The 13,414-nt window shown below is 37.6% G+C and overlaps 1 protein-coding gene across 2 annotated transcripts in view; it reads right to left on the bottom strand.

Moving 5' to 3' along the window:
• The window catches only part of MTUS2 (microtubule associated scaffold protein 2), a 584,178-nt gene extending 573,665 nt beyond the window's left edge, over positions 1-10,513 (bottom strand). For both annotated transcript variants that reach the window (XM_049778747.1, XM_049778748.1), the window contains exon 1: positions 10,439-10,513. The gene's annotated coding sequence lies outside the window, so the exon portion shown is untranslated. The remainder of the gene's footprint in view (positions 1-10,438) is intronic.
• Between the last annotated feature and the right edge of the window lie 2,901 nt (positions 10,514-13,414).

Raw genomic sequence — 13,414 nt, 5'->3', positions numbered from 1 at the left:
TTTTCCATTCATTTGAGTTATTGCAGAATAACACACAGAATAATATCACAGAATAAAAAGAATTTAAAATTCTTTTAAAATTTAACTCTGAAGAGAAAGTAGCTCTAAATTAGTAAATGAGCTTAGGGCTAGAAAGATAGTGAAGAAGATGTGACCCAAAAAGCATTGCATGCAGCCAACCCAAGTATGATCCCCAGCATCACATGCAGCACCCAAGCTCCACCAGGAGTGATGCCTGAGCACAGAGCTAGAAGTAAGCCCTGAGAATTGCCAGTTGTGACACAAACACACACACATACACAAATTTAAAAGATGAGTGAGATCTCCTGGTGGTCTTCTCTCCTGTGACTGCCACACTTACTTCCCATTTGAAGGACATAGTTAACTAGTTCAGAGAGAGATAGTTTGCAAATACTAAGGCAGCTTCTCAAAGTCAAATCAAACCCACCAGCCCTGAGGCTGAAGAGATAGCATGGAGGTAGGGCATTTGTTTTGCATGCAGAAGGACAGTGGTTCAAATCCTGGCATCCTATATGGTCCCCTGTGCCTGCCAGGAGTGATTTCTGAGTGTAGAGCCAGGAGTAACCCCTGAGCACTGCTGGGTGTGACCCAAAAAGCAAAAACCAAAGGAAAAAAAAACAAAAAACAAAAAACAAAACAAAAACCACCACCCCTACTCAAAGGTCTTTAACAAGTTCCATTCATAAAGCAAAGTCAGCAACAAACTGCACAAGTACACATTTTCTTGAAAAATATTCCACAGCTAGGATCAACTGGTTCTGAAAGAGGATATTTAGGCATGGTCTTTATTAGCATGGAAGAGTAAGAGGGCCTTATGTCAGACACTGACATTGCCTGGCATTCCCCTGTTTGCTCATTGAACATTAATAGAAAAAAAAAAAAAAAAAGGCAGGTGTTACCCCATTTCAAGTTAGAAAACTCATATAAGGCACATCACTCACAGCCAAATGCCTGCACCGAGACCTTGCCAGAGTGCTTACCAAATTCCACATCCTGCTTCATCGGATCTTGCTAATGATATATCGCACAGCGAGTGACAAGAAAATCAAGCTGTCTATGCAAGAGCATGTATAGAGTAACCCAGTAGTTTATCAGGGACTCTGCTGCAAAGCTGCAAAATAAGCAGTGACTTGAGTGACACTTTTTTTTCTCTTAAAGTTTCTCAAATGAAGCAAGTCTTGAAGTAAGACAGTGACTTCTCAAGTCTCTGCTGCAGAAAGAGTAAAAGTACTTGATGGATCTTCTAATTGAGATCAAATAGAAAAGATTATCTTACCAAAGTTACTGGCTCTCAAGTCACCCCAGGCCTTCTATAAATATTCGGTGGGTGCACAACACCTGTTAAAAGCTCATTGTTGGGGCCAGAGCAGTGGCACAGTGGTAGGGTGTCACTACCCACCCTCAAAAGGAAGCATGCACCAGACATGGCTTTTATCTTTCCTGGTGCAGTGCCTAATTTTCCTCCCAAGAAATATCTGCCAGAAGGCCCGTTGGAGAAGTCACTGATCCTTGCGTGGATTACTGGCTATATTTCTGACATGGCTGTGACATTATATATCTCTTTACTTTTATTTATTTGATTTTTGTCTCCTTTTCTACTACAGAAATTCGGCCTTAGCTTTTCTACACTCACAAAGAAATTTCAGTACCAAAAGCAAGCTGCTAGAAGTTCCCTGCTGGCTTAGTATATTTGCAACTCAAAGCCCAGCCAGCTACCTCTCTTTCTGTCAGGCTTTTTACCTCCAAAGGCCAATTCAAACATAGCATCTTCAAGACAATGGTCTTCTCTACCTGCCTTTGAGCATCAACAATGATTTCTGCCTTGGGGACTCTCCCTGTCACTTTGAATACCTGCTTAAAAAAAGGTTTGGTCATTGTAAAATTAGGCTATTTTACTAGGTATAATTATGTACCCCATTCTTTAGTGTTATTCTCTTTCTATTACCAGATCATAGGAAGTGGGTCTAAGCCCCTAGCTAGAATACTATTTCCTTCAGGTTAAGAATATTTGTTATCAGGAGTAAACCAGGATTTCCTGCTATCCCTTAGTTTACATCAGTAATGACACCTAGGGCCAGGAACTTCTTTGATATGTAAGAATTCAGTCTTCCTTTTATCCTCTAACTCCTAACTGAAACCTATTCTATTCTAAGGTTACAAAACACCTAAAGCTATGTGTATTTGTTCTAACATCAAACAATGTACATTGCATATTTCTTTCATGTTATGACTGCCTCTTTTTTCCTTTTATATACTCCCTAGCCTGAAGATTAAATTTGTCACACTCCTGCCAGAGATGTTGACCCCACACATACTGCATGTGGTATCATTATTTCATATTTCATATTTGTCCGCTTCATGTTCCAGCTTATTCCCAGTGAGGATTTACAGATCCCACTAAGGTCTTGCCTGTGGACACAGCACACCTGCAGCAGTAGGGTGTTTGCCTTGCATGCGCTAACCTAGGACAAACCTCAGTTTGATGCCCTCCCCCCCCCATCTGATCCCCCAAGCCAGGAGTAATTTCTGAGCACATAGCCAGGAGTAACCCCTGAGCATTACTGGGTGTGGCTCAAAAACCAAAAAACAAACAAACAAAAAAACAAACAAAAAAAACGTTGGTTGGCTGAGGCAGCAGGAAACATCAGTGAATAAACAAACATGAGAAACCCATTACTTATAGAGCTTACATTCTGGCCAAGAGCTGAACCTACTGGTTTAATATCAGACAATGTTGCAGGATCCTGCATCCTCACACCCCAATTACATGCCAAGAATATGCCCAGTCCACATAAGTCAGACTACTACTAAAAATGTGGTTCTTCATATTCTATCTGCTAAGATAAATATTCCCATCTTATATGCTAAACTGGAATCCTTGTAGGCTTTGCATTGCAGAAGATCCTGGTTCAATCTCTGGCACTACTTACTTCAATTAACACTGCAGAAGTGACCTCAGAACAAAGAGCTTGAAATAGTCCCTCAAATATGACTCAAAACCAACCCCAAAAAATGCTAAAAAAAAATTAATATTTTTCTTGAAAATCCTGATCTTAAAAGAGCACTTTAAAGCCTGAATAGGTTGCCCAAGAAGTAGAGCATGTGCCTGGCAAGTACAAGGCCCTGAGTTCAATCAATGACATGGCACTACAGGGTATAGTCCTAGTAGCCCCCAAGTACTACACTGTCAGGCCTGGATACCATCAGGCCTACATGACGGAGGGTTGGCCCCAGTCTTCAGTTTATAGAACAAATCTAAACTTCAGAAGAACTACAAATGCATCTACAACTGATGTATCTTGTGAGTCTCATGCTTGGGCCCTACAATTCATAGCTGAGGACAACTCAGATTTTCTGTGTTTCCAAAACTGGAGGTCAGAAGGATGAGAAGTAAATATATCTACATTATATATAAAATGTACAAACTGCAGAAGTGACTCTAAAATATCTGGTTATGAGCCCATCCACTACAAATTCTTTTGTAATAATTTTAAATATGTCACACTTGGCAGAGTGACACTTGAAATTTTCTATAATTCCCTTCATAATTCATCATTAACTTGAGGAACAGGAGTTCAAGTATACTAATATCTGAGAGGAATAAAGGTGTTTGTTTCATCTGCATATTTCCATGCATGTAATTACTAAAGTGACACAGTGCCCATATACTTGGATTCCTGTATGTGTGCCCCATGACATAATTAAATAAAATCTGGCCTTGAGTCAAACAGGAAAGAACACAAAATTAATTCCTAGATGAAATAGCTAGAAAATAGTATTATGTAACAGTTCAAAAGAGCAGCACTTGGGCAACTGTACAGTCTTATACACCATTCAAAAAAAAAAAAACAAGAGAAAAAAGGCTCATGGATAAGCACTTGCTTTAAATTCCAATCCTCACGAGGTCCCACATTCTTAGTGATATTCCACATCTTGGCAGTACCACAACAAAGCATGTCAGCTCTGAAACACCAAAACCAGATTCTGTGATCACATAACTAAAAGGGGCAAATCCCAGAGAGCACAATATATGTGTGACCCCCACAAACACACAAATGCAGCAAATAATAATAATAATAATAATAGAAAGGCAGGAACTAAAATCAAAACAGAAAACAAAGAAGCCTATTTGGTTAGTCTCCATCTTTCTTACAGGATTATCCAATGGCATTTATCAATTTATCTATTTATCCTCCCCCAACCTCTCTGCCCTCAATAACCATGTGCTTAGAACAACCAGCTTTGGGTCTGTGGATTTAAATATTAAAATGTGACTGGTCTCCTGTGTATCATGCCAAAGGAAAGAGATTAACCTCATCCTTTCTGAAAAATTAAACTGATATCCTGGTGCTAGTAATCTATTCCTAAGGGAAATTGTAAGGCAGAAAATTAGAAATACACACTTCAAGTTTCTTCACATACTCCAAATAAGGGCTTATTTCAGAATCACCTTGTTTTTAACCAAGAGCCTTCTTGTTTGGTTAGGAGGAAGAAATACATATGTAATCTGAAAAATTTTCTAAGGTTTATCAAAAACAAATTTAACCAAAATTTTTCTCACATCTCATGATGTAGCAAAGTTTTTTCTAGGATTCCTCTATACATGCTTTACAGATCTCTCTAAAAACAGAATTACTTGCTTGATTTTAAAGCAAGTAGAGAGAGAACTTTTTAAAGCAAGTACATAGATAACTATGTAAAGACTATCTAGCTTCAGACCATGGAAGATGAGACAGGCTTATCTGAAAAACACAGGACCAAATAAACAAAAAAAATTAAAAAATATATTGAGTTCAGAATCTAATGGAGCAGGTAAACTTAGGTGTTAAAGTAATGACTGGCTACAAATCACAACTGCTGTCTTCTAGAGTGCATATCTCTCCTAAGGAGAAGTGAGATGATGAGTGTTATCTACTCAGCACAGCACTGAAGCAAGTGAGCACTCACTCTGTGGTAGATATTATTAGCATTTAAACATGTACAGTCATTCCATTCCATTAAGAATGTATCAAGTAAGGCAGAACCCTTTGTCTGTGAAATCAGGTGGGAGGAATCTGGCCCTGCTGTGTGATTACCTGTTGTGTATGTAAATATCTTAGGGGATTAGTATGTTACTGACCCTAACCTGATTGGTGATTGTGTCCTACCCTAGGGTGTGACCTGGCATTCTGCCCCCACCCTAGGGTAGTTCCTGATTCTGCTTCCACCATTGGGTGGTATCTGATCCCACCATTGGGTGGTACCTGATTCTGGGGGATAAAAACAAGGGTCTGTGGAAGGCGGGGGGCTTTTTTGCTGGAACGGAGGCTGAGTCTTGGAACTTCAGTCTTGTCCACCGAATAAAGCTAATATTTCCACAAGCCTGACTGTCTGCGAGCTGTTTACCCGCCGTTTCACCTCAGAACCGTCGGCTAGACAGGGTGGCAGATGCGTGCTCCGAGCTGGAAGAGAAAGGCCTCATCCTCCATCCCTCTATCAGTCAACCTCTTCAGGGACTGACTTGCAACAATTACCAATTGGGAGATACTGTGTGTGTCTAGCTCTAGTTGAACAGAACACAAAGACAGAAATCAGAAAACTCTAAACTGAAATAACAGATCTGAAAAACACAGTAGCTCAACTAAAAAAACTAAATGGACAACCTCTCCAACAGCGTAACAAAAGCCAAGGACAGAAACAGTGAACTGGAAAATCAAATGCAGAACAAATCCATACAGCAGAAGAGATTGTAAAAGAACCTTCAGGCAAACGATTAGACAATGGAAAAAGTACTCAAAGAGTGAGAACAGATGAAAATAGAAGTCTTTGATAAACTCAACAGAAACAAGATAAGAATCATTGGAGTTCCAAAGGCCCAGAAAGGGAATCCACAGGAAGAATCAATAGTCAAAGACATCATCACAGAGAAACTCCCAGAGCTAAAGACTGCATGCAATCAAATCCTTCATGCCTGAAGAGTACCAGCTAAAATAAACCCAAAGAAAAAGACTCCAAGACATATCCTACTCACAAAGACAAATCCTACAAATAGATAGAATACTGAAAGCAGCAAGATCAAAAAAAGGAATTACATTCAAATGAGCATCCATAAGATTTATAGTAGACATGTCACAAGAAAATCTCAAGGCCAGAAGACAGTGGTGGGATATTGTGACAAGACTGAATGGAATGGAGGCTTCACCTTGAACACTGCACCCAGCTCAACTCACATTTAGGTTTGAAGGAAGGATACATAGCTTCACAGATAAACAACTCAAAAACTTCACAGATGCAAAAACAGCCTTAAAGGAAAAGCTGAAAGGTCTACTTTAAGACAAGGGAGACCAACAAATACACCAAACTTATAAAAGAAGATGACATTAAATCCTATGACAATCATCTCCCTCAATGTCAATGAACTAAATGCCCCAATTAAGAGACACAGAGTGGCGAAATAGATAAAAAGAATGAACCCAACCTTCTGCTGCCTTCAACAAACACAAACATCGACTCAAAATCAAAGGCTGGAGGAAAATCATCCAAGCAAACAACACCCTTAAAAAAGCTAAGGTGGTCATATTAATATCTGATAATACCAACTTAGGACTCAGAAAAGTTGTAAGGGACAAAGAGGGACACTTCATACTAAACAAAGGATATGTGCAAAAGGAAGAAATCACACTACTAAATATATAAGCACCCAATGAGGGACCAGCATATTATCTAATACAGTTATTGACAAATTTGAAAGAACACATCAATAATAATACAATAACTGTGAGAGACCTCAACACAGCACTGTCAACACTTGATAAGTCAACCAGACTGAAACCCAACAAATGTATACTAGCCCTGAAAAGAGAAATGGAAGAGAAAGAACTAGTAGATATATACAGGACATTCCATCCCCAGAAACCTGGATATACATTCTTCTCCAATGTACATGGGTCATTACCAGGATAGACCACATGATGGCACATAAAACATACCTCCATAATATCAAGAGGATAGAAATTTTTCAGGCTACCTTTGCTGACCACAAGGCTCTGAAATCAGATATGAACTACAAAAGGACACAGAAGAAAAACTTTAACAATTGGAAATTAAACAGCCTGCTACTGAACAACCAGTGGATCCGAGATGAAATCAAAAAGAAATTTAAAACTTTCCTGAAAAAAAAATGACAATGAAGACATAAACTATCAGAATCTATGGGACACAGCAAAGGTGGTCCTGATAAGAAAATTTATAACTTTGCAAGCACACATCAGGAAGAAAGAAGGGGCATAGCTGAACAGCTTAATGATGCACCTTATAAAATTAGAAAATGATCAACAAGAGAAATAAAAAATAGGGAGACAGAAGGAAATAACAAAGCTGAGAGCAGAAATCAATGAAGTGGAAATGCAAAAAACAATTCTAAAGATCAAAGAAAGTAGAAGTTCTTTTTTTGAAAAAATTAAGCAAGATTGATAGACCACTGGCAAAACTCACAAAGAAAGAGAGAGAGAAACTTGATAGCCAGTATTAGAAATGATAAGGGGGAGATCACTACAGATATTGCAGAGATTCAAAGGGTAATCAGAGACTACTTTGAGAAACTCAATGCCACTAAACATGAGACCCTGGAAGAAATGAATAAATTCTTGGACTCTTAAAACCTTCCACAGTTGAGTAAGGAGGATGCAGCATATCTAAACACCACCATCACTATTGAGGAAATTGCAAGGGTAATCAAATGTCTGCCCAAAAACAAAAGCCAGGCCCAAATAGATTTACTAATGAATTCTTTCAAACCTTTCAAGAGAAACTACTACCAATCCTAGCCAGGCTCTTTCATGAAATTGAAAAATCGGAAACTCTTTCAAACAGCTTTTATGAAGCCACCATGACCTTGATACCAAAAACAGAGAGATATGCTGCCAAAAAAGAAAATTACAGACCAATATTCCTGATGAACACAGATGCAAAGATTCTCAACAAAATCCTGGCAAATAGAATACAATGCCTCATCAAGAAGATCATTCACTACAATCAAGTAGGTTTCAGCCCAGGAATGCAGGGATGGTTTAACATTTGTAAACCTATCAACATCAACATCAAACCTATCAATACACAACATCAACAACAAGAAAAATAATAATCACATGATCATATCAATAGACGCACAGAAAGTAGTCGATAAGGTTCAACACCCATTCTTAATAAAAACTCTCAGCAAGTTGGGAATGAAAAGAACCTTTATCAATATAGTCAAGGCCATTTACCACAATTCAATAGCAAATATTATCCTCAATGAAGAAAAACTAAAAGCCTTCCCTCTACATTCCGGTACAAGACAAACCTGTCTGCTCTCTCCACTCCTCTTCAACATGGTACTGCAAGTACTTGCTATAGTGATTAGGCAAGAAAAAGTTATCAAGGGCATCCAGATAGGAAAGGAAGAAGTCAATAGCTAAGGACGGACCGCAATTCGATCCCCTAGCGTCCCATATGACCCCCCCAAGCCAGGGGCAATTTCTGAGTGCTTAGCCAGGAGTTAACCCCTAAGCATCAAATGGGTGTGGCTCAAAAAAATAAAAACAAATAAAGAGGGAGAAGTCAAGCTCTCACTGTTTGCAGATGACATGATACTCTACTTAGAAAACCATAAAGACTCTACCAAAAAGCTTCTAGAAACAATAGACTCATAGAGCAAGGTGGAAGGCTACAAAATTAACACACAGAAATCAATAGCCTTTTTATACACCAATAATGATAGGGAAGAAATAGACATTAAGGAAACAACCCCATTCACATTAGTGTCACACAAACTCAAATATCTTGGAGTCAACTTGACCAAAGCCATGAAGGACCTATACAAAGAAAACTATAAAACCCTGCTCCAAGAAATAAGAGAGGACACACGGAAATGGAAACACATGCCCTGCTCATAAATTGGCAGGATTAACATAATTAAATGGCAATACTCCCCAAACATTTATACAGATTTAATGTGATCCCTCTAAAGATACTTATCATATTCTTCAAAGAAGTGGATCAAACACTTTTGAAATTCATTTGGAACCATAAACACTCTCAAATAACTAAAGTAATCCTTGGGAAAAGAATTCAGTGCAGCGAAATAGGCTTGAGTACTCAGAGAATTTGAAACACTTTTGAAATTCATTTAGAACAATAAACACCCTCAAATAGCTAAAGCAATCCTTAGGAAAAAATTCATTGCAGTGGAATAGGCTTGAGTACCCAGACATAAAATCACTTAATATTTTATAAAGGAGCAAGAAATCCTAAATGGAGCAAGGAAAGCCTCTTCAACAAGTAGTGTTGGCACAACTGGCTAGCCACTTGCAAAAAGCGAACTTAGACCCCCAGCTAAGATAATTTATGAAGGTATAATCCAAATGGATTAAAGACCTTGATATCAGACCTGATACATAAGGTATATAGAACAAAACATAGGTAAAACACTACATGACATTGACACTAAAGGCACTCTCCAAACAAGTGAAAGCAGAGATTAACAGATGGGAATATATCAAACTGAGAAGCTACTGCACCTCAAAAAAAACAGTGCTGATTTAAATCCCAACCAGGAAACAGAAGCGTAGCAGCTGCTCAGATTGTGGTAACTACACGACCACAATGTATATGTAAAGCAGCATCAACAGTATCATCACTAGTTTTCACATTGTATTTCTGTTATAATCTTAGTGACTTAAAATAGCTGGCTTGGTTATTTATATTACAATAATCTATACATCTAATGTCTTTTACTAAAAATATCTATAAAATTCAACAATTTTCTCAGATGGGAGCAAAATGTCTGTAGAAGGAAGGAATTTACTACTATATTTTACATAAGCCAGCAGCAGCTTCCAAAAGTATTGCTCCAATGTTTTAAACACTCTATGATCTTGGCTCTTCACTAAAGCTTTACTTATAGTCTAATAAATTCTGCACTGCATTAACTCCCCCCAACACATACACAAAGATCTAGTATTTTTGTCTTAAAACGTATTTCATTCATAACATACATTCACCCAATGAGCCCTAAAGCACAACTGCATTCTCTTTGCCTGTCCCTATCCATTGATATTACCTACTACTAATAATTTAATCACCTTTGTCCCCAGAGGAGTAATTACTACTAGGAAAAAGACAACCATTAAAGACAATCTCTAAAAAATTAAAATCATCACTAAAAGCTTATCTTTCACTTGAGTTCCAGTCAGTGTCTGAATTCATCACCTTTTTAAAAAATTAAAAAAATTAAGTTTTCAATAATAATTCATTTTAACTCCTCTATTTTATTAATTATATTTATTAAAACATCTCTATTAACTTTGAGTGTCTGGAGATGTTACATAACATTTAAGAGGCAATTAACAATCAAGTTAAATAGAATAATAAGTCAGGTAGAAAGACATAAACTCACCATGACCCCCAGAAAACAAATGTTATTTCCATTGGTAACAACTTGCCCTTGTTGACAATCCTGGTGTGGAAACCTTAAAAATACAAAGGTATAGTAATATTTAGAAGAAAGGAGAAATATTTAGGAAAGCATAAACAGTAATTTCATTATAAATTATAATAAAGCTTGACACTGAAAAATAAAGTTAGTTCAGAAGTTCTTGAATCTATTTTTTATTTTTTTATTTGGTTTATTGGCCCACACCCGGCGGTGCTCAGGGGTTACTCCTGGCTGTCTGCTGAGAAATAGCTCCTGGCAGGCACAGGGGACCATATGGGACACCGGGATTCGAACCAACCACCTTTGGTCCTGGATCGGCTGCTTGCAAGGCAAACGCCACTGTGCTATCTCTCCGGGCCCTATTTTTATTTTTTATTTTTTTATTTGGTTTAGAAGTTCTTGAATCTATGTAATATCCATATCCTAAATATATTCTTAATTGGAGTTGTTCAATAAACTCACTTTTCCTATTGTCTGTGTCTAGGATCCTAGAAATACTTAATCTTGCTTTCAAAGTAATCCTCAATGGATTACATGGCTTTAACTCTCCTTCTATCTTAATACTTCAAGTAGATAGTTATCTGAAAACTGATCCTTAAATACACCATATAAATAAAGTATCTGAAAGACGTTGGCACTTTTTATCAGGGGAAGAATACCTCTGATACCTGAAAACATAATGCCTGTTTGTATATATCTTAATTTTCTTCAATTGCACCAACTTTATACATTTGTTTATTTTTTAAAATAATATCTTTATTTAAGCACCATGATTACAAACATGTTTGTAGTTGGGTTTCAGTCATAAAAAGAACACCCTCCTTTACCAGTGCAACATTCCTACTACCAATGCCCCCTATCTCCCTACTCCCCCGCCCCCTGCCTGTATTCGAGACAGGCATTCTATTTCTCTCACTCATTGTTATCTTTTTAACCTCAATTTTTTTTAAATCAAAGGAATTATGAAACTTATATTAACAATATTAATTAAATTAAATACTTGGTAAATTGTACTTCAAAAGAAGTAGCAACAATTAATTTCTCCTCTACACTATCCAGAAATTTGGATAAACTTTCTTCCCAAATCCTACTGCAAAGATACCACAAAATGCCTGCTATTATGAGGTTGAGTCAAACATGAAAGTAGATAGGATGGGAAACCCCATTGAATATGATACAACAAAATATTTATAAATACTATTGGGGCCGGAGAGATAGCATGGAGATAGGGCTTTTGCCTTGTATCCAGAAGATCAGTGGTTAGAATCTCGGTATTCTATATGGTCCCCTGAGCCTGCCAGGAGCGATTTCTGAGCATATATCCAGGAGTAACCCCTGAGTGCTATAGGGTGTGACCCCCCCCCAAAAAAAAAACAAAAATAAAAAATAAAAATACTATTACACAGCACTCATCATTTATATGAGCAGCATCCATCGATGCTCTAATTATAAACAGTTTTTACTTCAATTCAACTTATCTTTATAGCACCTGAGAGATCATTAAAGAACTGGAAGAACTACAGCATTTGGAAGCACAAGAGTATAACTCTTCAGTTCTTTCTTCCCACACAGTCCCTACTTACTGCCAACTCCTCTCAGCTGGGGGTGGGGAGGAGGGAGATTTGGGCCATTGGTGATGGGAATGTTGCACTGGTGAAGGGGTGGTGTTCTTTACATGACCAAAACCCAACTACAATCTTATTTGTAATCAAGGTGTTTAAATAAAGGTATTAATTAAAAAAGCATATGCCAAAACTTAACTATGAATAACTTTGTGAATCATGGCATCTTAATAAAAAATTAATTAACGAATTAATTTTTAAAATAAAAACATGCCAGCTCAATAAACTAACTGCATGCTTTGAAATCAGTAGCCTGGTTCATTCCTTGCATGGCAGGTACCCCTGAAAATTTCTGTGAGCAATTCCAAAGCACAGAACCAGGAATATTCCCTGGAATCACTGAGAATGACTCCTCTCCAAAAAAAATGATATATGTAGACAATATTACTTACTTCCTAAAAAAATCAATACTAAAAACCCAAAAATGGGAAGCAGATGGTCTTACCATTTATTAATCATTTTATGCACCAATTATCAGTTATAAAATTATACTATATTGTGAAGTCTATTGTTCCCCCAAAATTAATGTTGAAAAATTAAATTCAAGTGATTGGGACATAAGGGTAGAGTTCTCAACACTAGAACCTGTTTTCAATAGGCTCTGGAGAGCTTCCTCACCCCTTCCCCATGGATGACAGCAAGAACTGATCCAGGACTGTCCAATTTTCATAAATTTTCTGTTTAGAAGCCATCCTGTCTGTGGTGTTTTGTGATAGCATCCCACATAAAGAAGACAATAGAATACAGCCACTATTTATAATATACATAATCAACTACCTATATAAAAATAGCCTAAAATGACCTATTCACAAAGTTAAAGAAGAATATTGAGTACCCAGGAATAACCTTAAATTCTCCACTTTACAAATATGGGAGAATAAGAGAAGCTTGCTATGTGAAATCCACACAGACCAGTGGAAGCTACAAAGAGATAAGTATGTCAATTTCCTACATGTGCCACCTTCTCACTGCTACCTGCTATGTGTTCATTCATACTGCCATTTGTATGGATTCTGCAAACAAGTCAAACACCTGCAAACAAGTCAAAGAACCTCTTATTCAGCAAAGACTTCTTCGAAACTATGTGAAGGATAAAAGTAGTATGAACTGGGACCTGAGTGATGGCACAGCAGTAGGGCATTTGCCTTGCACACTGCTGACCTAGGAGGGACAGAAGTATGAGCCCCCAGCGTCACATATGGTCCCCAAGACAGGAACGATTTCTGTGTCTATAGCCAGAAGTAATCCCTGAGCATCACCAGGTGTAGTCCGCCCCCCCCCAAAAAGTAGTATAAATTAATGCTTGCAAAAAGCT

The sequence above is a fragment of the Suncus etruscus genome, chromosome 8 (genome assembly GCF_024139225.1).
Source record: "Suncus etruscus isolate mSunEtr1 chromosome 8, mSunEtr1.pri.cur, whole genome shotgun sequence".
NCBI lineage: Eukaryota > Metazoa > Chordata > Mammalia > Eulipotyphla > Soricidae > Suncus > Suncus etruscus.
The sequence above is the reverse complement of the archived record's forward strand: the minus strand, read 5'-3'. Positions and strand labels throughout refer to the sequence as shown.